The sequence below is a fragment of the Mobula birostris genome, chromosome 3 (assembly GCF_030028105.1).
Source record: "Mobula birostris isolate sMobBir1 chromosome 3, sMobBir1.hap1, whole genome shotgun sequence".
Classification (NCBI taxonomy): Eukaryota; Metazoa; Chordata; class Chondrichthyes; order Myliobatiformes; family Myliobatidae; genus Mobula; species Mobula birostris.
Genome location: NC_092372.1, coordinates 214442793 through 214467498, shown reverse-complemented (window position 1 = coordinate 214467498; position 24706 = coordinate 214442793). Strand labels below are relative to the sequence as shown.

The 24706-nt window shown below is 39.9% G+C and overlaps 1 protein-coding gene across 10 annotated transcripts in view; it reads right to left on the bottom strand.

Moving 5' to 3' along the window:
- The window catches only part of kmt2ca (lysine (K)-specific methyltransferase 2Ca), a 487395-nt gene that overhangs the window by 377334 nt on the left and 85355 nt on the right, over window positions 1-24706 (bottom strand). The gene's annotated exons all lie outside the window — the stretch shown is intronic.

The window sequence follows — 24706 nt, the reverse complement described above, 5'->3', positions numbered from 1 at the left end:
CTAACCTCTCCAGCATCCAGGACACCTTCAAAAGGCGATACCGCAAAAAAGCTGCATCCTCCATTAAGGATTCTGATCACCCAGGATATGCCCTTTTCTCATTGCTACCATTGAGGTACAGAGCCTGAAGACACACACTCAACGCTTCAAAAATAGCTTCTTCCCCTCCACCAAATTTATGAATGAACAATAAACCCACGAACCTTTCCACATTTTTTTCTTTCCTTCTTTTCTGCTCTACTTATTTGCTTTTTATACACATTTCCTATTGTAATTTTAGTTTTTATTACTATATATTGCAATGTACTGCTGCCACAAAGCAACAAATTTCATGAGATATGCCAATGATATTAAACCTGAATCCCAATACACCAATTGATGAATGCCAATGTGGCAAATGCCTCTTCAGCATCATGTCTCCCCTTGACACCACTTTTAGTGAATTACATCCTTCTAATCCTTGGTCCCTCTGTTCCACAACACTACCCAGGTCTGATCACTCAATGGACAAATTTTACCCAAAATGCAACACTTTGCACTTATCTGAATTGAAAGCCATTCGCTAAACCTCAGCCTATTTAGCTAGTGGAGTGGTTGATGTCTGGAACTCACTGCCAGAAGGGTGTAATAGACTATTTATGAGACAATTAGGCAAACACTCAATAGCAAAGCATAGAAAGTTACAAACCTAATGTAGGCAATGAGATTACTGTGGATGAGCAAAAAGGCCAGCATGGGCACGGTGGCAGTAGGTCCTTTTTCTAAGCTGTGCAAGTGTTCTACAAAAATTTCCAAAATCCGAAACAGACAGTTGTGAATTTTCACCCTCACCATTTCATATTCTCACTTCATTGAGATATTGCTGCTACATCTTCATTGAGAATAAGTTCTGGCATTTGTGGTTTATCGAATGACCAGATAAAATAGCAGGTACGTGACCAAGTGCATCCAAGGACATTGCAAGAAGTAAGCAAAAAAAACTGTTGGGACACTGGCAGAGACTTTTTTTTTAAATCTGCCTTAGCCACTGGTGATAAATCAGCAGAACGGAGGGTAGCTAATGTTATACCATTACTTAAGAGCTGCAAGGACAAGCCAGGGAGCTACAGGCTAGTGAGTCTAACAGCAGTGATGGGCAGCTTCCTGTAGGAGACTCAGATGGGATATATCTGCATTTGGGAAGGCAAGGACTGATATAAAGAAAAGCGACCATGGTTTTATGCTTGGGAAAATACTCGCAAATTTCTCTGCATTTTTGCTTTGAAGATGTGACCAAGAGGATTGACAAAGCCTGGACAGAACATTGACTTTTGCAAAATTCCGCATGGTAGACTGGCCCAGAAGGTTAGATCACAAGGAATCCAGGGTGATTCAGAAATTTGGATATAAAACTGGCTTTATGGAAGGAATTAGAGGGAGGCAGCAAAGGATTACTTTTCATATTAGAGGCCTGTGATCAGTGGTGTGTCATGGAGATTCAGTGCAGGGTCCATTGTTGCTTGCAAATCTATAATTTGGAAAAGAATGTCGGCTGTAAAGTTAGTACAGTTACAGAAGATGCCTGTATTGGTAGCATTTTGTCTGCAGTTACAACAGCTGTTCAGCTGGGGAAGTGAACACAAAAAGTACAGATGGAATTTACCTCAAGTGCCAAGTGATGCGCTTCAATAAGTTAAACTTGGGCAGGACATGGCAGAGCACTGTACAGTGACATTGAACAGAAAGAAAGATCCCTAAAAGCTGCAGCAAATGTAGACACACTTATTTCGAACACAAATCCTTCATTTTCATGTGCAGATGTACACATGCCATTTTGGCTTTCTTCAACTATTTCTAGCTGAGTTCACTTTATTTCATAGAAACATAGAAAATAGGTGCAGGAGTAGGCCATTTGGCCCTTTGAGCCTGCACTGCCATTCAGTACGATCATGGCTGATCATCCAACTCAGAATCCTGTACCTGCTTTCACTCCATACCCACTGATCCCTTTAGCCACAAGGGCCATATCTAACTCTCTCTTAAGTATAGCCAATGAACTGGCCTCAACTGTTTCCTGTGGCAGAGAATTCCACAGATTCACCAGTCTCAGTGTGAAGACGTTTTTCCTCATCTCGGTCCTAAAAGGCTTCCCCTTTATCCTCAAACTGTGACCCTTCGTTCTGGACTTCCCCAACATCGGGAACAATGTTTCTGCATCTAGCCTGTCCGATCCCTTTAGGATTTTATACGTTTCAAAAAGATCTCCCCTCAATCTTCTAAATTCCAACGAGTATAAGCCTAGTTCATCCAGTCTTTCATCATATGAAAGTTCTGCCATTCCAGGAATTAGTCTGGTGAACCTTCTTTGTGCTCCTCTATAGCAAGAATGTCTTTCCTCAGATTAGGAGACCAAAGCTGCACACGATACTCCAGGTGTGATCTCACCAAGGCCTTGTACAACTACAGTAGTACCTCCCTGCTCCTGTACTCAAATCCTCTTGCTATTTATGCCAGCATACTATTCGCCTTTTTCACCGCCTGCTGTACCTGCATGCCCACTTTCAATGACTGGTGTACAATGACACCCAGGTCTCGTTGCACCTCCCCTTTTCCTAATCAGCCACCATTCAGATAATAATCTGTTTTCCTGTTTTTGCCACCAAAGTGGATAACCTCACATTTATCCACATTAAATTGTATCTGCCATGAATTTGCCCACTCACCTAACCTATCCAAGTCACCCTGCATCTGCTTAGCATCCTCCTCACAGCTAACACTGCCGCCTAGTTTCATGTCATCCACAAACTTGGAGATGCTGCATTTAATTCTCTCATCTAAGTCATTAATATATATTGTAAATAACTGGGGTCCCAACACTGAGCCTTGCGGTACCCCACTAGTAACTGCCTGCCATTCTGAAAAGGTCCCGTTTATTCCCACTCTTTGCTTCCTGTCTGCCAACCAATTCTCTATCCACATCAATACCATACCCCCAATACCGTGTGCTTTAAGTTTGCACACTAATCTCCTATGTGGGACCTTGTCAAAAGCCTTTTCAAAATCCAAATATACCACATCCACTGGTTCTCCCCTATCCACTCTACTTGTTACATCCTCAAAAAATTCTATGAGATTTGTCAAACATGATCTTCCTGTCACAAATCCATGCTGACTTTGTCCGATGATTTCACGGTTTTCCAAATGTGCTATTATCACATCCTTGATAACTGACTCCAGCATTTTCCCCACCACTGATGTTAGGCTAACCGGTCTATAATTGCCTGGTTTCTCTCTCCCTACTTTTTTAAAAAGTGGGGTTACATTAGCCACCCTCCAATCCTCAGGAACTAGTCCAGAATCTAAAGAGTTTTGAAAAACTATCACTAATGCATCCACTGTTTCTTGGGCTACTTCCTTAAGTACTCTGGGATGCAGACCATCTGGCCCTGGGGATTTATCTGCCTTTAATCCCTTCAATTTACCTAACACCACTTCCCTACTAACATGTATTTCCCTCAGTTCCTCTATCCCACTAGACCCTCGGTCCCCTATTTCCAGAAGATTAATTATGTCCTCCTTAGTGAAGACAGGACCAAAGTAGCTATTCAATTGGTCTGCCATGTCCTTGTTCCCCATGATCAATTCACCTGTTTCTGACTGTAAGGGACCCACATTTGTCTTAACCAATCTTTTCCTTTTCACATATCTATAAAAGCTTTTATAGTCAGTTTTTATGTTCCCTGCCAGTTTTCTCTCAATCCTTTTTCCCTCTCCCCTCCTCTGCTGGACTCTGAATTTCTCCCAATCCTCAGGTGAGCCACTTTTTCTGGCTAATTTGTATGTTTCTTCTTTGGAATTGATACTATCCCTAATTTCCCTTGTCAGCCACGGGTGCACTACCTTCCCTGGTTTATTCTTTTGCCAAACTGGGATGAACAATTGTTGTAGTTCATCCATGTGATCTTTAAATGCTTGCCATTGCATATCCACCATCAACCCTTTAAGTATCATTTGCTGGTCTATCTTAGCTAATTCACGTCTCCATCACTGAGCAATATATGTCATAATTCTGGGACTGGTCAATAATGTAATGCACATTTTGAAAATCATCCAGAGCTTTTGAAAAGCAAAAGCACAATATTCCAATAACTAGGTAGAATTTAAAAAGTAAACAGCATTTTCTTTTTCCAAGTAAGCTTTTCAGGATCAGCCCCATTTGTATTAGCAAACATGAAATTCAAATAAATTTACTAAACCTAAATTTTCACACCAAAATAAATCCATAAATCCAATTCTCTTTTTTCTCCTCATCACAGTGGGAGAGAATGATTTTGAAGTTTAAAAACTGCCTTAAAACAGTGGCATCCCCAACTATTTTGTAGACCTCATTTCAATCTTCTTACAAGAAAAATTGCACCACAATATATTGGGGAAAAAATTTTTGGTTTCTGAATGAATATATTCTTGACAGAAGACTGGGAATATAGTCTAATGTGGAAGTTTAACTGACACAAAGGTAAAATAGCTTAACAGCACTAATCAATAACCAATGCTCTTGAATGGAAAAGCCTACAAAAAGTAGTATATTCAGCCCAGTCCATCATATGAAAATTCCTCCCCACCATTGAGCACATTTACAAGGAGTGTTGCCACAAGAAAGCAACATCCATCATCGAAAGACCCTCACCATCCAGGCCATGCTCTCTTCATGCTGCTGCCATTGGGTAGGAGGTACAGGAGCCTTAGGTCCCACACCACCAGGTTCAGGAACCATTATTACCCTTCAACCATCAGGCCTCTGAGCCATTATTTATTTATTTTGTACTTGTGCAGTTTGTCTTTTGCACAGTGTGCGCGCTGAATTGGAATATGCCTGGTGAAGAGAATGTTGGGATAACAATATAGAGGCCAGAGTAACCCACACTAAACTGAAGAATTTCAAAACAATGAACCATATTTTGGCAAATTAAGATGCTGTAGAATTATTCTTTAAACTTTATGATCTAAACACTAGAGTGATGCAAAAGAGATCAAATGAAAATAAAGCTTGTCAAGCTGCTGAAAGTGACAAGATGACTAATTATCTAATACCTAATAAGTGGTCACTGAGTGTACATTTATGGCAGTCTGCTGCTGCAGCCCATCCACTTCAAGGTTCAATGTATTGTGTGTTCAGAGATACTCTTCTATACACCACTGCTGTAACGTGCAGTTGCCTTCCTGTCAGCTTGAACCAGCATAACCATTCTCCTCTGACCTCTCTCATTAGCCATTTTTGTCCACAGAACTGCTGCTTACTGGATTTTATTTATTTTTCGCACCACTCTGCAATCTTTAGAGCAGGGTTTCTCAACTGGGGTTCTGCGGAACCCAAGCGTCCTGTGAGAGGTCGCTAGGCGTTCCGCAAGAGATCATGATTTTTAAAAAAATAAACATTTTGTTTTTGAACGATTCGAGCACTCGCAGTATTGGGCAGTGACTGAGCAGCTCCGTTATGTCATCTCAGCCCAGTATGACAGTGCGCAGTAGGACAGTGTTTATTTGATTGAGTCCATTCTCAGTTTTGACGCGAGACAGGGGAAGCCATTGATATTTGGTGAGTGCTATATTGCACGGAAGAGAGGACAGTAGGCTGACGAGACGCATGAAGTGCGTTTTCCCATCATTGAATAGACCCAAATTACCTCCCCTGACTTCCCCTTACATGCCGCCAAGTGACTTATGGGAGTCAATAAACTCTAGCAGTGTAGTAGAAAATTGGAGGGAAATTTTCATTCTAAGGATGGTCCAATATGGCAATTTTTAAAGAGGACATGCGAGATGGAAGAGAAGGATTCTAGGCCTAGGTACAATTGTGGTAAGATTAACAATGAAGAATTACAATCTTCTGAGTCATTTCACTGCACTAGTTTTGATTATTTCAAATGGCTATTTAATCTCAAAACAAATAGAGTAAAGTTTTCGTTCATAAAGTCACAGTCGTCAGTTAAAAAAAACACAGGAAGTCATTTAGTAGCAGGACTTAATCTAGAAAAGAGAAAGTCACACAGTTGGTAAGCCAGCATGTAAAATTATGGTAGATAAAATACTAGAAGATGCAATATGAGAAATTAAAAAGGTTTCACTCTCAAACAGTACAAAAAGTCGATGTATTTATGACATGTCACATGATGTTGAAGAGGTTTTGTGAGATAAATTGAAAAACAGCTTCTTTATCCAGGTTGATGAGTCAACAGATTTCACCAATAAATGTTATGTTGTTAGCATTTTAAGATTTGTAAATGATGGTGAAACTCAACAAAACTTTCTGTTGCAAAGAGTTGTCCGTAACAAGCAAAGGCCAAGATATATTTCATGTTTTGTCTTCATATCTGGAAACAAAAGGACTGCCTTGGAGAAACTGTGTTGGCGTCTGTACTGATAGTGCCCTGTCAATGGTTGGCTCCATGAGAGATTTTGTTGCCCTTGCAAAAAAAAAGGAAAATCCTGATGTTGTCACAACAAACTGCTTTCTTCACAGAGAGGTGCTGATATCAAAACTCCTGAAGATGAAATGAAAAAAGTTCTGGATGATACTACAAAAATGGATAATGTTATTAAACAAAGACCAGTTCACGCGAGAGTATTTTAAAAACTGTAAACCTGGACAAAGAGCACACCAATCTCCTGCTACATACAGAAATTCGGTAGCTTAGTAGAGAAAGAGTTCTCAACAGGGTGTTTGAGCTGGAGCTGAAAGATGAATTACAGGAGCACTTTCAAGAAAACAGTAAGCCAGATTTTGCTGAGTGCTTTGAAGATGAAGAATGGTTGCAGCAACTAGCCTATTTAGCAGACATTTTTCATCATATGAACCAGTTGAACAAGTCTCTGTAAGGCCCTGGAGAAAACGTTTTGACTTCAAGTGACGAGATTCTTGGACTTAAAAGGAAACTGAATCTTTGGAAAAATAATGTTGCAAAAGGAAATCTTGAAACGTTTCCACTGCTGCCTGGGCTTGAGAGTGAGGAAGGATATCAGAAAGTCTCCAGTCTTACTTAAAACCACTTGAAAAAATGCAGAACAAAATGGAACAATATTTTTCCTCCCTTCCAACACAAGTGTATGAATGGGCGAGGGATCTTTTCTCTGAATCTTCTGCTCAGCCTAAGAACTTGACTTTGAGAGAAGAGGAAGAAGTTTGTGAGTTGCAGTCTCATTGTGCACTCAAGATGAGGTTTACTGACCTGCCCCTGGGCAAGTTCTGGATTTCTGTGAAAGAAGAGTATCCTGCCATTCATAGGAAAACAATGAATATTTTGCTACAGTTTTCAAATTCTTACATGTGTGAGCAAGCTTTGTCATGTCTAACATGTATTAAGAGCAAGGACAGAAATCATCTGATTTCAGTTGAAAGTGAGATCCATGTGTGCTCATCTCAGGTTCGACCTAGAATTGAATATACATGCAACAAAAAAAAAATAAGCACAGGTTTCACATGTTAGGCCTACATTTGGGCCTGATCATGTCACTTACTAAGAAAATGTTTTTTTTCAAAGTCTTGTATAAAATTGGGTCTTAGGCTATATTTTTATTCATATTCACTTATGGTTTTTAGTAACTTTATTATTCAACACTGTCAATAAATTTTCATGCTGTAAATAACTTAATTAAAATATTTACCTTATGAGTTTTTAAATTTATGAAAGGGAAAGAAAGATTAATTTCAAGTAAGCTAAGCTTAACTTCCTTTTTTTTCCAAGAAAGGTTGGCTAAAAATTAATTCTCTATTCAAACGTGCATTGATAATTATTTTTGGATTATATCTACAACTTGCTGATCATGCTAACATACCGTGGGCCATAGGATTTTTTTTTTTTTAAACCGCAGGGGTTCCCGAGACCTGAAAATTATTTCAAGGGTTTCTCTAAAACAAAAAGTTTGAGAAAGGCTGCTCCAGAGATGGTTGCGATTGAAAGAAGAGAAAATGTAATCAAATTTTTGTGCACCAGATCAGCAGTTTCTGAGATACTTATAGCACCCTGTCTTGCACCAATCATTCCAGTCAAAGTCACTCAGATTACATTTCTTACCAGTTCTGATTTTGGTCTGAACCTTTTGACCACGTCTGCATGCTTTTTTATACTTTGAGCTGTGCCAAATGGCTGGCTGATTAGATATTTGCATGAACAAGGTGTATCTAATAAAGTGGCCACTGAGGACGGGCACATTTAAAGCACCAAGTAAAAGGGAGCGCCTATTAAATCTCCAGATTCCTTTTCAACCAATACCGCCCCATCAAAATAAGGCACTAATCACACCTCCCTTTGTTACATTTTTTCTTGCCTGCTATTTCCCTCAATTGAATGTGCTAATTCCTGCTGGATGACTCTACAGGTGCACAAAAATTTGGTTACATTTTCTCTTCTTGTTCAACCCCAGTGTTAAATCCTGCAAACCCAGACCGAAGTCAGTTAAACAGCATTCAACTGAACCCATCGCAATATGCTTTCAAGTTGCTTCATGGCCTGATTGCAGTTTATTCCACTGTATTCCTGCCTACAAGCAACAGGGATCTATTTCTCCAATTTGGTCCTCAATCCATCCATTGGTAACTAAATTGCTCCTCTTTTAAGATTCACCACAGTAGTGTAATGGTGAGAGTAATACTTTACAGCTCCAGAGACCTAGGTTCAACTCCCAACACTATCTGTTAAGGAGCTTGTACGTTCTCCCCATGACCATGTGGATTTCCTCCTGGTGCTCTGGTTTCCTCCCACATTCCAATAATGTACGGATTAGTCGGTTAATTGGTCACATGGGTGTAATTGGGCAGTGCAGGTTCATTGGGCCAGAAGGACCAGTTATCTTGATCTATTTCTAAATTTAAAAAAAAAGCTTGTAATGTCTACCTCTTTGAACAATCCTTTGGTCACATGTACTAATAGCTTTGGTGTCTCAGTATCCAAATGCTGCGCACAGTCCAGTAAAACACCTTTTGGGACATGTGTTAAGTCAGATTCAAATTCATTTATCACACCTACATCAAAAAGTACATAATTTGTGTTAACAACCAACAACCCAAAGGATGTGCTGGGGGAAGCCTGCAAATGTCACCATACATTCTGGTGCCAACATTGCATCCCTACAAAGTTCAGCACAATAACAGCAACAAAAGTAAAACAAGCCGCTCCCCCCCCCCTTTTTTTTCCTTTCTCTCTCTCTCTCTCTCTCATACATACACACACACACACACACACACACACAATCAATTCGTTTAACCCCAGGTCAGGCCAGGCCTCCAGCCTCAACTAGACCGGTGGAACTGCAGACTCACAGACGCAGGTTAATCACACTTAGATGCAAGCCACTGTAGAATTTGCCAAACCTGGTTTGGCTTCCATGTGTGCAAGTGACAAAGTTTCTTCCAAATTTGCTTTAATTTACTTCGAACTCAATATAAATGACTAACATGCCAGAGTCACTATTAAGCCAATAAAGCTTCCGTATGTAATTGCAAATTAATGTTACATCTGTCAGAGCAATATTTAAATTTCCCTGATGTCAAAACATTACTTCTGCTCAGGAATCAGAGCAGGAATATTTTATTAAAATGTCTGTAATACAAAATTAATTTTCTGAAATCATTTTACTCTGACCTTGAAACAAAACCACATCTCAAAGAACAATCAATATTATATTTCAACAGATTCGGATCTATAGAGGATAAAGCAATTATCGCCACCCAGAAATAAACAATAAAACCTGGTCCGCAAGATTGGGAAGTAAATCACTTTATATTCGACTACAAACGCCTCTTCTCTTCGCGACTCCTTTCAAATTTTTGTTTACATGAAAGTTGACGTTCAAAATAAAATTCATCTACATATCATATCACCAACTGAAATATCATTGTAACCGCTTCATGAAGTTGTCAATATATAGAAAGATTAGTTGTCTTCTTGTAGTAAAACTTTCAGCGATCTTTGCAAACTCATGCATTAAAGCGCTTTCCAAAAGTAAACAATTAATTGCTTCTATATTGTAAACTGCATTTGGAAAAAAAGTAAATTGGCAACAAAAATCCACGATCTTAATCACGTATACCCCACCCCCAGCCAACATATCGAGAACTTATCCTCATGATCCAACTAAAAACGGAGGGGGCGGGGGGGGTGTGGAACACTGCTGGCGAAAATAGTGCCGACCACTCGGCTGAGCAAAAATCCTGGCATGGATCAGTTTACGATCTGGATTCAAAAACAAACACATGGCCACAGTCACTCCAAATATATCGAAACTTCACGCACTGCGCAGTACAAGATCCTTATTCAAAGCTCAAGGAAAGAGGTGGGGGGGGGGGGGAAATGAGTGCTTGCTAATGTGGCGTTTCCGGACAACTTTCATCACGAAGCACACGCAGCGTCCCAATGCGAAGTAAACACTTTTTAAGTTGTCATACGACTCCTTTGATACGAAGTTAAAGATAAAGGCTGGTTGATTTTCTGCATACCAGTTCAAATGAACCTTCACTTTACGATAAATACAAACGCTGGAGATGTTCAGCAGTTCAAAACAGTATTTGCTTTTATATTTATTATTTTTTAATTGTGTTCTACACGCGTGCTTTTTTTGTATGCTGTATCGGATCCGGAGTAACAATAATTTCGCTCTCATTTTGCACTGGTGTACTGAAGAAAGCAAATAAACGTTAACGTTCACATCAATGACCTTGCATCAGAATTGGAAAAGGTTAGCGACTGCACAGATGAAGAGCCTCTGTGATTCCCTTGTCCATTCGCCCCTCCTCACTAATGTTCCTTCATAGCACATATCGCTGCGAACGACAGAAATGGTGCACTTGCCTATTCACCTCCTCCCTTACAGGACCACAAACAATCCTTCCAAGTGGAGTAACACTTCTCCTGCAAATCTGCTCGGTTCATCTATTATATATGGTGCCCCCGATGCAGTCTACTTCCTCCAGCAGTGGTGAGGCCCGAAGTAAATTTGAGGACCCCCTTTTTTGAGCACCTCTGCTCCATGTGCCAAAAAAGAAATTTCGCTGTGGCCACCCATTTTAATTCCTATACCTATTACAATTCTGATGTCGGTCGATGGCTTCTTCTGCTGTGACAATGAGGCCACTCTCAGGGTCGAGGGACAGCATTTCATATTCAGTCTAGGGCCACCTCCATCCTGATGGCATGAACATCAATTTTCCTCCTGACAATTTTTCTCTCCTCCTCCTATTCACCGTTATAGCCTCTTACCTCTTCTCACCTGCCTATAAACCTTCCCTTGGTTCCCTTCCTCCTTCCCTTCCACCCATGATCCACTCTCCTCCTTCTCCAGCCCTTTACCATTCCCACCCACTTGACTTCACCCATCACCTTCTAGTTTGTCTTCCTTCCCCTCCTGTCCCCACCTCCTTATCCTGGCTTCTTCCTCCTTCCTTTCCAATAATAAAGAAGGATCTTGGCTGAAATATCGACCATTTATTCATTTCCGTAGATGCTGTCCAACATGCTGAGTTCTTCCAGCATGTTGTTCTAGACTTCTAGCATAAAAGGCCATAAGATTTAGGAGCAGAATTAGGCCATTAAGCCTATTATGTCTGCTTCACCATTCCATCATGGCTGATCCCTGATCCCACTCAACCCCATACATCTGCTTTCTTGCCTTTGATGCCCTGGCTAATCAAATCAACTTCCACTCTAAGTATACACACGGACTTGGCCTCCGCCACAGTCTGTAGCAGAGCATTCCATAGATTCACTACTCTCTGGCTATTAAAAAAAAATTCCTCCTTACCTTTGTTCAAAAATTTTGAGGCTGTGCCCTCTGGTTCTGGATACCCCAACCATAGGAAACATCCTCTCCACATCCACCTTATCTAGTCCTTTCAACATTCAGTATGTTTCAATGAGATTCCTCTGCAATCTTCTAAATTCCACTGAGTACAGGCCCAAAGCTGTCAAATGTTAACCCCTTCACTCCTGAAATCATCCTCATTAAACTCCTCTGGACTCTCTCCAATGACAACACATCTTTTCTGAGATATGCAGCCCAAAACTGTTGACAATATATGAAGTGTGGCCTAACTATTGTCTTATATAGCCTCAGCATTATCTCCTTGAAATGAATGCCAACATTGCATTTGCCTTCTTTACCACAGACTCAACCTTTAACCTTCTGGGAGTCTTGCACAAGGGCTGCTCTCCCTCTGCACCTCTGATGTTTGAACTTTCTCCCCATTTAGACAATAGTCTGCACTATTGCTCCTTTTACCAAAATGCTTTATCATATATTTCCCAACACTTGTATTCCATCTGCCACTTTTTTGCCCATTCTTCCAATTTGTCTGTCCTACTGCAATTGCATTGCTTCCTCAGCACTACCTACTCCTCCACTTATTTTGACACCATCCACAAACTTTGCCACAAAGCCAATTCCATTAAATAAATCATTGACAAACAATGTGAAAAGTAGCATCCAAACAAGCCCCCTTTATTCCCACTCACTGCCTCCTGCCTGTTAGCCATTCCTCTATCCATACTAGTACCTTTCCTGTAGTGCCATAGTATTTTATCTTGTTAAGCAGCTTCATGTGTGGCACCTTATCAAATACCTTCTGAAAATCCAAGTAAATGACATCCACTGCCGCTCCTCTGTCCATCCTGCTGGTTACTTCCTCAAATAACTTGAACAGATTTGTAAAGCAACATTCCCCTTTACAGAAATCATGCTGACTTTGATTATTCAATCATTAGTTTCCAAGTACCTTGAAACCTAATCCTTAATAATAGACTCCAACACTTTCCCAACCACTGAGGTTAGGCTAACTGGCCTATAATTTCCTTTCTTTTGCCTTATCCCTTCTTAAAGAGTGAAGTGACATTTGCTATTTTCCAGTCCTCTGGGATCATGCCAGAATCAAGTGATTCATCTTGAAAGATCATGACCAATGCATCCATCATCTCTTCAGCAACCTCTCTCAGGACTCTGGGATGCAGTCCAGCTGGTCCAGGTGACGTATCCACCTTAAGACCTTTCAGTTTGTAGAGTACTTTTTTCCTTTGTAATAGCAATGGCACTCACTCCTGCTCCCTGACACTCACGGGCCTCTGGCACACTGCTAGTGACTTCTACAATGAAGAACTGATGCTAAGTACTCATCAAGTTCCTCTGTCATTTCTTTGTCCCCCATTACTACCTCACCAGCACCATTTTCCAGTGGTCCAATATCAACTCTCAACTCCTTTTTACTCATTATATAACTGAAAAAAACTTTTGGTATCTTGCTTTATATTACTGGCTCGTTTGCCCCCATATTTTACCTTTTCCCTTCTTATAGCTTTTTTTAGTTGCCTTTTGTTGAGTTTTAAAAGCTTCCAATCATCCAACTTCCCAATCACTTTTGCTACCTTATATGCCCTTGGCTTTTATGCGGTCCTTGACTTCTTTTGTCAACCAGTGTTATCTACCTCTACCATTTGAGAACAACAACTTCTATGGGTCACAACTTCTTCTGTGGGTCACAACTATTCTGTGCCTTGTGCACTATTCCCAGAAACTTCAGCCATCCATCTCTGCTCCACCGTCATCCCCGCCAGTAACCTCCATCAATCCTTCTGGACAAGCTCCTCTCTTGTGCCTCTGTAATTCTCTTTATTCCGTTGCGATACTGATACGTGTGACTTATGTTTCCCCCTCTCAAATTGCAGTATGAATTCAATCATATTATGATCACTGCTTCTTAAGGGTTCCTTTACCTTTAGTTCCCTAATAACACCTGGATTATTACACAACACCCAATCTAAGATTGCCTTTCCCCAAAGCAGGTTCAAGCACAAGCTGCTCTAAAAAGCTATCTCATATCTTTTCTTCTCTTGCAACCCGACACCAACATGATTTTCCCAATCCCCTTGCATATTGAGGTCCCCCATTGCAAATGTATCATTATCCTTATTACATACCTTTTCCAGCTCCCTTTGCAATCTCAATCCCACATCTTGGTTACTATTTGGAGGCCTATATATGATTCCATATTTGTTTTTTTTTTACCCTTGCTGTTTCTTAATTCTACCCACAAAAATTCAACATTCTCTGGCCCGATATTACCTATTTCTAAGATGTAATTTTATCTCTTATCATCAGAGCCACATCACCACTTATACCTTCCTGCCTCTCATTTCGATATGAAATGTATCCTTTGATGTTAAGCTCCCAACTATGGGCTTCTTTCAGCCATGACAGTGATGCCCACAACATCATACCAACCAATCTCTAATTGCGCCATGATTTTGTCCACCTTATTCCAAATGCTATGTATGTTTAAATACAGCACCTTCAGTCCTGCATTCTTTGCCCTTTTGAATTTTGCCTCTGTGGTAAAATTTAACACTTGCTCTGTCTGCATTTGTACCCAATCATTGGCTGGTCCTTCCTTACATTCATGTTACATCCATCATATACTGTAAACCTGTCCAGTCGTCCTCAGGTCTATCATACTGGTTCCCATCCCCCTGTCATATTAGTTTAAGCCACTCCCAGCAGCCCTAGTAAACCTGCCCACAAGAATATTGGTTCCTCTCCATTCAAGTGCAACCCGTCCCTTTTGTACAGGTCATACCTGCCCCAGAAAAGGTCCCAATTATCCAGAAATCTGAATCCCTGCTCTCTGCTCCAATTCTTCAGCTATGCATTTATCTGCCACCTCATTGTATTCCTATCCTCACTGTCACCTGGCACAGGCAGCAATCCCAAGATTACTACCCTTGAGGTCCTGCTTCACAGCTTCCTTCCTAACTCGCTGTATCTACAGCTCTTTTGTATTAGACAATTGTACACTGATAAAGGGGCTTGAGAATTGGACAAGAAATTAATGCTGAATTGATTATAGGTAAAATGTACTTGCAAAAGCAAAATCATGATCTGAACTCAATGTTAAATCCATAAGGCACTGTGCTCAGCAAATGTTGAGTCATTACTCATGGCACAACAGGACTGCTGTATGAGAAGAGTTTAGTGTGACTTGATTTGAGTTCACTTGAGTCTCAGGGTTAGGGTGCAAGCACTGACCAAAGGAAACAAAATATGGCAGGGCAGACTAAAGACAGGGAAGACGCTTCCTTTGAACAGAGTGTGGGCACTGAATGAGGGTAAGAGGGCAAGGAATTTAGGACTGAAGTGAAAAGAAATAGCTTCAAAGGGTGGAAGGTGCTGAATATATTTAAGATGAAATTATAAGTTTGTAAAGTATGCTAAGTCCAGAAAAAGATGGTTTTGAGATAGTGGCTCAGCCATGATTGTGGCCAGTGGCAGAGCAGACACCAAAAAACTAAATATCCTTCTAGTCCTGACGAAGGGTCTCGGCCTGAAACGTCGACTGTACCTTTTCCTAGAGATGCTGCCTGGCCTGCTGTGTTCACCAGCAACTTTGATGTGTGTTGCTATCCTTCTACTTCTTGTCTTCAGTTACCAAGTTACCTAGGGACAATGCAAGAGGCTAACAAAAAGATTGAATAGGACAAAGTGACAAGTAACTGGAAACACAGTTGTACTTGTAAACCGAAATGGAGGCATCCTTCAAACGCAATCAACTAATCTGGATTCACTCCTCATTCTCCTGCTACCTCCACTCAAATAAACACAAAAACATAAACAACACCCAAGTGTCTGAAAATATAAACAAACCAGTATTTCAAGTGAACTGTGTGTTTGGTGCCCTACAATAAAAAGGACGGCGAATACTGGATCTCCTGTGCTAACATGGGAACATCTTCTAACAAGCAAAAATACTGGAATAGCTTAAAAGTTAACCACTGTTTGCAAAAAAAAAAGTTACATCATAAGGCTAAAGGGAAAAAAGAGATTTGCTTAATGATGGAATCACTCAGGAATTGACAGAAGGCCATGGTAGAATGCCACAGTAGTGTAGCAGTTAGTATGATGCTATTACAACTCTGGCCATCAGAGTTTAGAGTTCAATTCCAGGACCACCTGTAAAGAGTTTGTACGTCTTCCCCATGACCGCATGGGCCTCCTCCCACAGTCCAAAGACATATCAGTTGGTAGGTTAATTGGTCATTGTAAATTGTCCTGTGAGTAGACCAGTGTTAAATAGGTGGCTTGCTGAGCAGCGCAGCTTGTTAGGCCAGAAGGGCCTGTTCTGCCCTGTATTTCTAAATAAATAAAATAAGAAATGGCAAAAGATGATCAGTTTAATGTGGAGTGTAATAGGTTGAACACGAGGACAAGACAACCTTTATCAGAGGGTGAAGCATGAAAACAGAAATACAGAAAAGGGAACAAACATAGTGTTTTGTCAATTATGGTTGCTGATACTTAAATGGAAGTGAATTTCACTGGCCATATCCAAGACGACAAATTGTGGGTTGATGAGAGAAAAAGAAGAGGTAGGCTCATGCAAAAAAGGAGGAAATCAAAGTAAAGTTACAATGTTTTAGTTTGGACAAAATTTTCAACAGAGTACACCAGTATAGTGGAAAAAGGGGTGAGAAAGATTTCCACAAGACATTCCACATATTCCATGAAAAGCTGAAACAAATACAAGTTCTCACTAGTAATGTTCTTTATTTAAAGGCAATGGAGTCAAAAGAAAGGTTATGTAATGTGGGAACACGTTCAGTCAGGCAGAGAATACTAGTGAAGAATGGAGATAGGTTTAGCCTCCAGTCAAAAAAGTAGGGGCACCTAGGACAAGGAGGTGTAGTCAGATTAGACAACCATCGTAAAAGTTAGTCAATTAGAAAGAGAAGTATGTTCAGGTTTGAGGTCATCAGAAAAATAAGCAACTCAGGAAGATAACTGGGGTTTAAAAAAAGGAGTCAAGATACAAGAATAGTTCCACGATAAAAAGAAAAGGTGACAAGCATGATCAACCATGGCAATGTTGAATTTAATTTTGGGAAATTAACTATGCAGGATTGGGGCTCAGTGTGAGTTCTTTGCTTTAGATGTTTTTCAGCCCAGTTTCTGAATCACAAAGAAAATCTGCAGATGCTGGAAATCCAAAGCAACTCTCTCTCTCTCACACACACACACACACACACACAGTGCTAGAGGAATTCAGCAGGCCAAGCAGAATCTATGGAAAAGAATGAACTGTCAATGTTTCTGGGCGAGGCCCTTCATCAGGACTGATGAAGGGTCTTGGCCCAAAATGTCCACTGTTTACCCTTTTCCACAGATGCTGCCTGGGCTGCTGAATTCCTCCAACATTTTGTGTGTGTTACTCCAGTTTCTGAATGTCTGCCATTTTAATTTGCTGTTGAGCCCACTCTGATCCTGGGCCATGAGCAGTAATTGAAAACAAGTTTGGGAGACACCATTCTCGATCTTTCAACAAGGCTCATTATAGTCTTTCAGATTAGAGTTCAACAACTCCAGAAGAAAAAAAATCTGATTTCCCATTTACTAACTGTGGACCATTTTTTGCCTGTCTCATCTTTCCTTACTTTTGTCCTGCACTCTTTAACATTCATCTCTACCTTTCACCAAATCACAGAACTTCCCCTCCATAGATTGTCTACACTTCTCGCTACCTTAGTAAAGCATCCACTCCAGTAATCCTTTCTTCTCTCCCATCCCAATCCCCCAATCAGGCAGAAGCTAAAAAAGCCTGAAAGCACATACCACCAGGCTTCTATCCTGCTGTTACTAGTCTGTCACTATTCTAGCATTTGAGGTGGTAGGAGGGATAGAGAAGAGGAGATACATCTATATCGGTTATTATGAAGGATACTAACATTATAAAATAGCTATTAACAGGGAATAGGAAGGGAGGAGAAACTAGGTCACAAAATGTACAAGTCATAAGGGAAATGGTATTGAACAAAACAAAACAAAACCTAGGTCCTGATGGACTTCATCCCAGGGTCTTCAAAAGAGGTGACTAATGAGGAGCTGCTTCTGGTTAAAGGTCACTGATCTGAAAAATCTGCTTCATTTTTCTTTCTCCATACATGTTGCCTGATTATCTTATTATTTCCAGTAATTTGTTTTGAGTTAGTAATTTTCCAAAATTCTCTACATTTGGCAGAGGTTCAATTAGATTGAGTAAATGAGTTATTACATTTGCTGTTTACCAAAAAGGGAGGGACAGAGAAAACAGGAAACTACAGGCCAATTAGCTGTCATAGGAAAAATGTTGGAGGCTATTATTAAAGACGTCAAAGCAGGGTAAAGCAGGCCCTAAAAGATGTTCATGGTAATCAAAGACAAGACTGTTTTGTGAAATGATCATTTACAACCAATTTAATGGAGTTCTTTGAAGTAGTAATATACTGGGGATAAGGGGAAATACCAAGCCTGCCAAGTGCTACATCAAATAATACTACAAAAATTTGAAAATCATAGTAGACCAGGTAGATAGTAGGTGAGCTGACAACAGGAAATTGTTTATAAATGGATCTTTTAGTGGTTGGCCAGATGTGAAGTGGTGTGCTAGGGGAATATACACCTGGGCTTCAACTTTTTACCTGATTTGGACAGAGACAACAAAAACATAACTGCTAAGTTTGCTAATGACAATGATAGATACCAAAATGATCATCTGTTTAGCATTAATTGGATGTTTGGCACAGCTTAGAAGCTACAGATGTGCAATACTATACAGAAACAATCTCTGATGTCTTCACAAGTGCTCATTGTCACAGCAAATTATATTAAAGTAAGGTCATCATTAGGTGGTGACCCTTTTAATACAAACCTTGAGATTTTAACAGAACAGCAAAACAACAGCACAAGAATCCATAAAGTAGTTCTCAATCGATTGAGCAGAAAGAGTGAATGCCTTGGAAATTAGTAGTAGACATCATTATCTGAGCATGGTGGTTTAAAAATTACTTAAACACCACAAAAAAACAAAGTCTATGAGATAACCCACCAACTTTAATTGCTGAGATAACAGATCAAAATATCATTTTTATGCTTGGGTACCACACTAATAAAGGGACATCAATTCAAATAATGTGGAAAACTGCTTCTCAACTTATACACAAGTTGGAAATGAATGAAGAATCTCAAACTGTCAAAATCTGGTCAAATAGTTCAATGAATTATTACATTAATTGAGAAAGCTGAATTGTATCACTTCAAATATATTTCAGGAAAGGTCAAACTTTAATAAAAAGTAAAACTCAAGGAGATACTGTATAATGAAGTAGAAGAGTCTGTAAAGTAAAAATCAAGGAGATATAGTGGTATAGAAGAACTCTCCTTTAAGGTTAAATCAAGTCTTAACAACTCCTTGCAATCCAAGCTCCAACTACTTCTAATTTTCTAAATTAAGAAATGCCATTTCTTTAACATCAACAAACATGACTTTTTTCTTCAAAAGCATCCATTTTCTTATCTATCCATCAAAACACAGTCTCATGATTTCTAACCATTTTCCAGTTTTTTTTTGTCAAAATAAACAGAAGTACCTTCAATCTTTCATTTTGGACATATTAGATTGGAGACTTACTAATGTACACTAAGTCAATGCTATCAACAGATCACTAAATAGCACAATCAAAGCCAACACTGTGGCTTCTTCTTTAAAACAGAAATTCAAACATAGCTCAAACTGATCAGGTGGAGGTACATTATTTTCATAGCTGGATACATTCTAAGTAAAACAAATTAATTCAAAATCAACTTAGTTCTAAAGTATTCATACTCAGTGTGCAAAACCACTTACAATTTGGTTTGTAAATCATACTGCCAGATGCTATTAGGACAAATGAAATGTTACAATATAACTGTGAAACATTCTCATTCTAGCATTAAATTGCTAGAGCAGTGTACAGGATCTTTAAACAAAATCAGAAAATTTTGTTATCTCTGTACTGATATCCTTAATGATTAACTTTCTTTTCCAAATCGAATTATCAGAACAAAAATGTATCAGCTGAAACTGAGATGAATCAGATCAATCATCCCACTCTTGAGACCCAGAATAACACACCAGTACACTAGTGAATGGCTTCCATATTTATCATAAGGTACTTTATCTCAGATGCCTCCAGTAGATACCAAAGATGCCATGGCATTGTTTCAAAGAACTTCTGTGGTGGCTTGGTAAATATTTAGACATCAAATAAAAACAGGATTATCCCGTTATCATCATGTTGTTTGTGTGAGCTGTGTACAAACAGAACATTACAACATTTCGTATGGTACAGAAAAAACTACACTTCAAAAGGACTGCTTTAGGATATCTTGATGGATGCCATTGTAATATACAATGCCTATAAGTATTCACCCCACTTGGAAGTCTTCATATTTTAATGTTTTACAACATTGAATCACACAGTGAAGCATCCCCACAGCAGGATGCAGCCACCATCATGCTTCACAGCAGGAATGGCTTATGCCAAGCATAGCATTTAGTCAAATGGCCAAAAAGCTCAATTTTGGCTTCGTCAGACCGTAGAACCTTCTTCCAGCTGACTTCAGTCTCCCTTGTGCCTTCTGGCAAACTCTAGCCGAGATTTCATGTAAGGATTCTTTCCAACAGTGGCTTTTCTCTTTGCCATTTTCTCATGAAGCTGCAACTGGTGAAGCACCTGGGCAACAGTTGCTGTATGCATAGTTGCTTCCCTCTCAGCCACTGAAGCTTGTAACTCCTCCACAGTTGTCATAGGTCCCTCACTAGTCCCCTTCTTGCATGATCACTTAGTTTTTGAGGATGGTCTGCTCTAGGCAGATTTACAGCTGTGCCATATTCTTTCCATTTCTTGTTGATTTTTCTCAACTGTACGCCAAGGGATATTCAATAACTTGAAATTTTCTGGTATCCATCTCCTGACTTGTGCTTTTCAATAACCTTTTTGCAGAATTGCTTGGAGTACTCCTTTGTCTTCATAGCGTAGCTTTTGCCAGAGAACTGACACCAGCAGTTGGACCTTTTAGATACAAGTGTATTCATAGAAACATAGATAATAGGCGCAGGAGTAGGCCATTCAGCCCTTCGAGCCTGCACCGCCATTCAGTATGATCATGACTGATCATCCAACTCAGAACCCTGTACCAGCCTTCCCTCCATACCCTCGATCCCTGTAGCCACAAGGGCCATATCTAACTCCCTCTTAAATATAGCCAATGAACTGGCCTCAACTGTTTCCTGTGGCAGAGAATTCCACAGATTCACCAGTCTCTGTGTGAAGAAGTTTTTCCTCATCTCGGTCCTAAAAGGCTTCCCCTCTATCCTCAAACTGTGACCCCTCGTTCTGGACTTCCCCAACATCGGGAACAATCTTCCTGCATCTAGCCTGTCCAATTCCTTTAGGATTTTATACATTTCAATCAGATCCCCCCTCAATCTTCTAAATTCCAACGAGTATAAGCCTAGTTCATCCAGTCTTTCATCATATGAAAGTCCTGCCATCCCAGGAATCAATCTGGTGAACCTTCTTTGTACTCCCTCTATGGTAAGGATGTCTTTCCTCAGATTAGGGGACCAAAACTGCACACAATACTCCAGATGTGGTCTCACCAAGGCCTTGTACAACTGCAGTAGTACCTCCCTGCTCCTGTACTCGAATCCTCTTGCTATAAATGCCAGCATACCATTCGCCTTTTTCACCGCCTGCTGTACCTGCATGCCCACTTTCAATGACTGGTGTATAATAACACCCAGGTCTCGTTGCACCTCCCCTTTTCCTAATCGGCCACCATTCAGATAATAATCTGTTTTCCTGTTTTTGCCACCAAAGTGGATAACTTCACATTTTCTACTAGTTACATCCTCAAAAAATTCTATAAGATTCGTCAGACATGATTTTCCTTTCACAAATCTGTGCTGACTTTGTCCGATGATTTCACCACTTTCCAAATGTGCTGTTATCACATCTTTGATAACTGACTCTAGCAGTTTCCCCACCACCGATGTTAGGCTAACCGGTCTATAATTCCCTGGTTTCTCTCTCCCTCCTTTTTTAAAAAGTGGGGTTACATTAGCCACCTTCCAATCCTCAGGAACTAGTCTAGAATCTACAGAGTTTTGAAAAATTATCACTAATGCATCCACTATTTCTTGAGCTACTTCCTTAAGCACTCTGGGATGCAGACCACCTGGCCCTGGGGATTTGTCCGCCTTTAATCCCTTCAATTTACCTAACACCACTTCCCTACTAACATGTATTTCCCTCAGTTCCTCCATCTCACTGGACCCTCTGTCCCCTACTATTTCCGGAAGATTATTTATGTCCTCCTTAGTGAAGACAGAACCAAAGTAATTATTCAATTGTTCTGCCATGTCCTTGTTCCCCATAATCAATTCACCTGTTTCTGTCTGTAGGGGACCTACATTTGTCTTAACCAATTTTTTTCTTTTCACATATCTATAAAAGCTTTTACAGTCAGTTTTTATGTTCCCTGCCAGTTTTCTCTCATAATCTTTTTTCCCCCTTCCTAATTAAGCCCTTTGTCCTCCTCTGCTGGACTCTGAATTTCTCCCAGTCCTCAGGTGAGCCACTTTTTCTGGCTAATTCGTATGCTTCTTCTTTGGAATTGATACTATCCTTAATTTTCCTTGCCAGCCTCGGGTGCACTACCTTCCTTGATTTATGCTTTTGCCAAACTGGGATGAACAATTGTTGTAGTTCATCCATGTGATCTTTAAATGCTTGCCATTGCATATCCACCGTCAACCCTTTAAATGTCATTTGCCAGTCTATCTTAGCTAATTCACGTCTCATACCTTCAAAGTTACCCTTCTTTAAGTTCAGAACCTTTGTTTCTGAATTAACTATGTCACTCTCCATCTTAATGAAGAATTCCACCATATTATGATCACTCTTACCTAAGGGGCCTCTCACGACAAGATTGCTAATTAACCCTTCCTCACTGCTCAATACCCAGTCTAGAATAGCCTGCTCTCTTCCTACTACAATCAATTGAAACACCTTGACTGCAAACAGGTCTCCAAAAACAGATCTCCATTTAACTAGTTATGCGACTTCTAAAACCAATTGGCTGCACCAGCGATGATTTAATGTGTCATATTAAAGGGGTGAATACTTATGCAATCAGTTATTTTGCATTTTATATTTGTAAGTAATTTAGATCACCTTGTTTTCACTTTGACATGGAAGAGTCTTTTTCTGTTGATCAGTGTCCAAAAAAAAGCCAAATTAAATCCACTGTGATTCAATGTTGTAAAACAAAACATTAAAACTTCCAAGGGATGTGAATACTTTTTGTAGGCCCTGTAAATCCATGTCTCTCAGTCTCTACCGTCTTTGAAAACAAAGCCACAAAGTCATCTTCAACTGCTTGAACCTTTAGTTCATCAAGTAAATTAAGGGATTAAACAGCCATTGGTCCCTTGGTACCAAATCATTAAGCAATGTCAACCAGAAAAATTCTGGGTTTGTGCCAGAGGTGTACAAGTCCAGTACATCCAGATTTATATAATCCCAATAATAAAAACACAAAATCAAGAAACATTGAGCAGCTACACAGCATCCCTAGAGAGAAAATGAGTTTAGACCATAAGACATAGGAGCAGAATTAGGCCATTCAGCCCATTGAGTCTGTTCTGCCATTCCATCATGGCTGATCCCAGATCCCACTCAATCCCATACATTTCAGGTTAATGATCTTTCACCTGAATGACCTGAAACATTAACTCATTCTTTATTTCCGCTGATGCTGCCTGACTTGCTACACATACTCAGAATTATCAGCCTTTTTTCCCCCCAGATTTTCAGCATCTTTTTTTTTGCTTTTCTTCAATCCATTGATTATAAAGACAATGAAACATCCTGAAACTCTTACTTCAGAATGCCATTTACCTTGCTGAAAAGTAAACATACATGGCAAAGTGGGATAGCATACTAACAACTTTGCTCACTTACCTGTCTGACAAAAGTAAAAATAGGCTACTCAGCACCTTAGCAAAACCACAAAGAGGAAATGAATGAAACTCCTAACAGAACTAATATGCCAGGCTCACAATTTACAGAAAGTCTTGATGCAACTTATTTGGCAATAACTTTTTTGCACAATTTCTGTTCCTGATGTTGCAAGATACCTAGCCAAATGGGTTGGTTTTATATGGGCATAGTGTGAGTGAATGCATTTCTGATACTAGCAATGGCACAATTATAACAACTTGAGTAGAACAAGATACTGATAATTCATTAAATCGCCTGAATAATGATATTTTTGGTTATACTTGAGCACTGTACTGAATGAGACACAAGAGTGAAATTAGAGAAGATTTACAGAATGCCTGGACTAAACACGGAATATATTTTTGGTAAAGGATGTACAAAAACTCACTGGAACACAATTTAGTTATGCATTGAATAGTCTTCCAACCCTTTAGCTATTACTTCTTGCACTTGAAAAACACTGGCACTAACAGCAAGATCAACATTTATTACCCTTTGCTAACTGCTGTCATCAACCATTACACAATTTCTTGTGAAGGTACTCCTTCTGCTATTGTGGAGGCAGTTAGAAGAAATAAATGCAGCACTGATGAAAGTGAAGAGTGTTATTTCCAAATCATGATGGTGTGCACCTTAAAGAAGAATATGCCGGTGGTTTAACCAATGGACCCAATGTACAATGTATGGCTGTGGAAGATGCTATCAGATGGGCTTTTTGGAGATGGCACACACAATGGAGACTGTGCAGTGTGGAAGGAGTTAGTGTTAGGGTGGTGGATAGCATGCCATTCAATCAGGAGCTAAATTTCTTGACTGCTGTTGGAGTTTCTCATCTA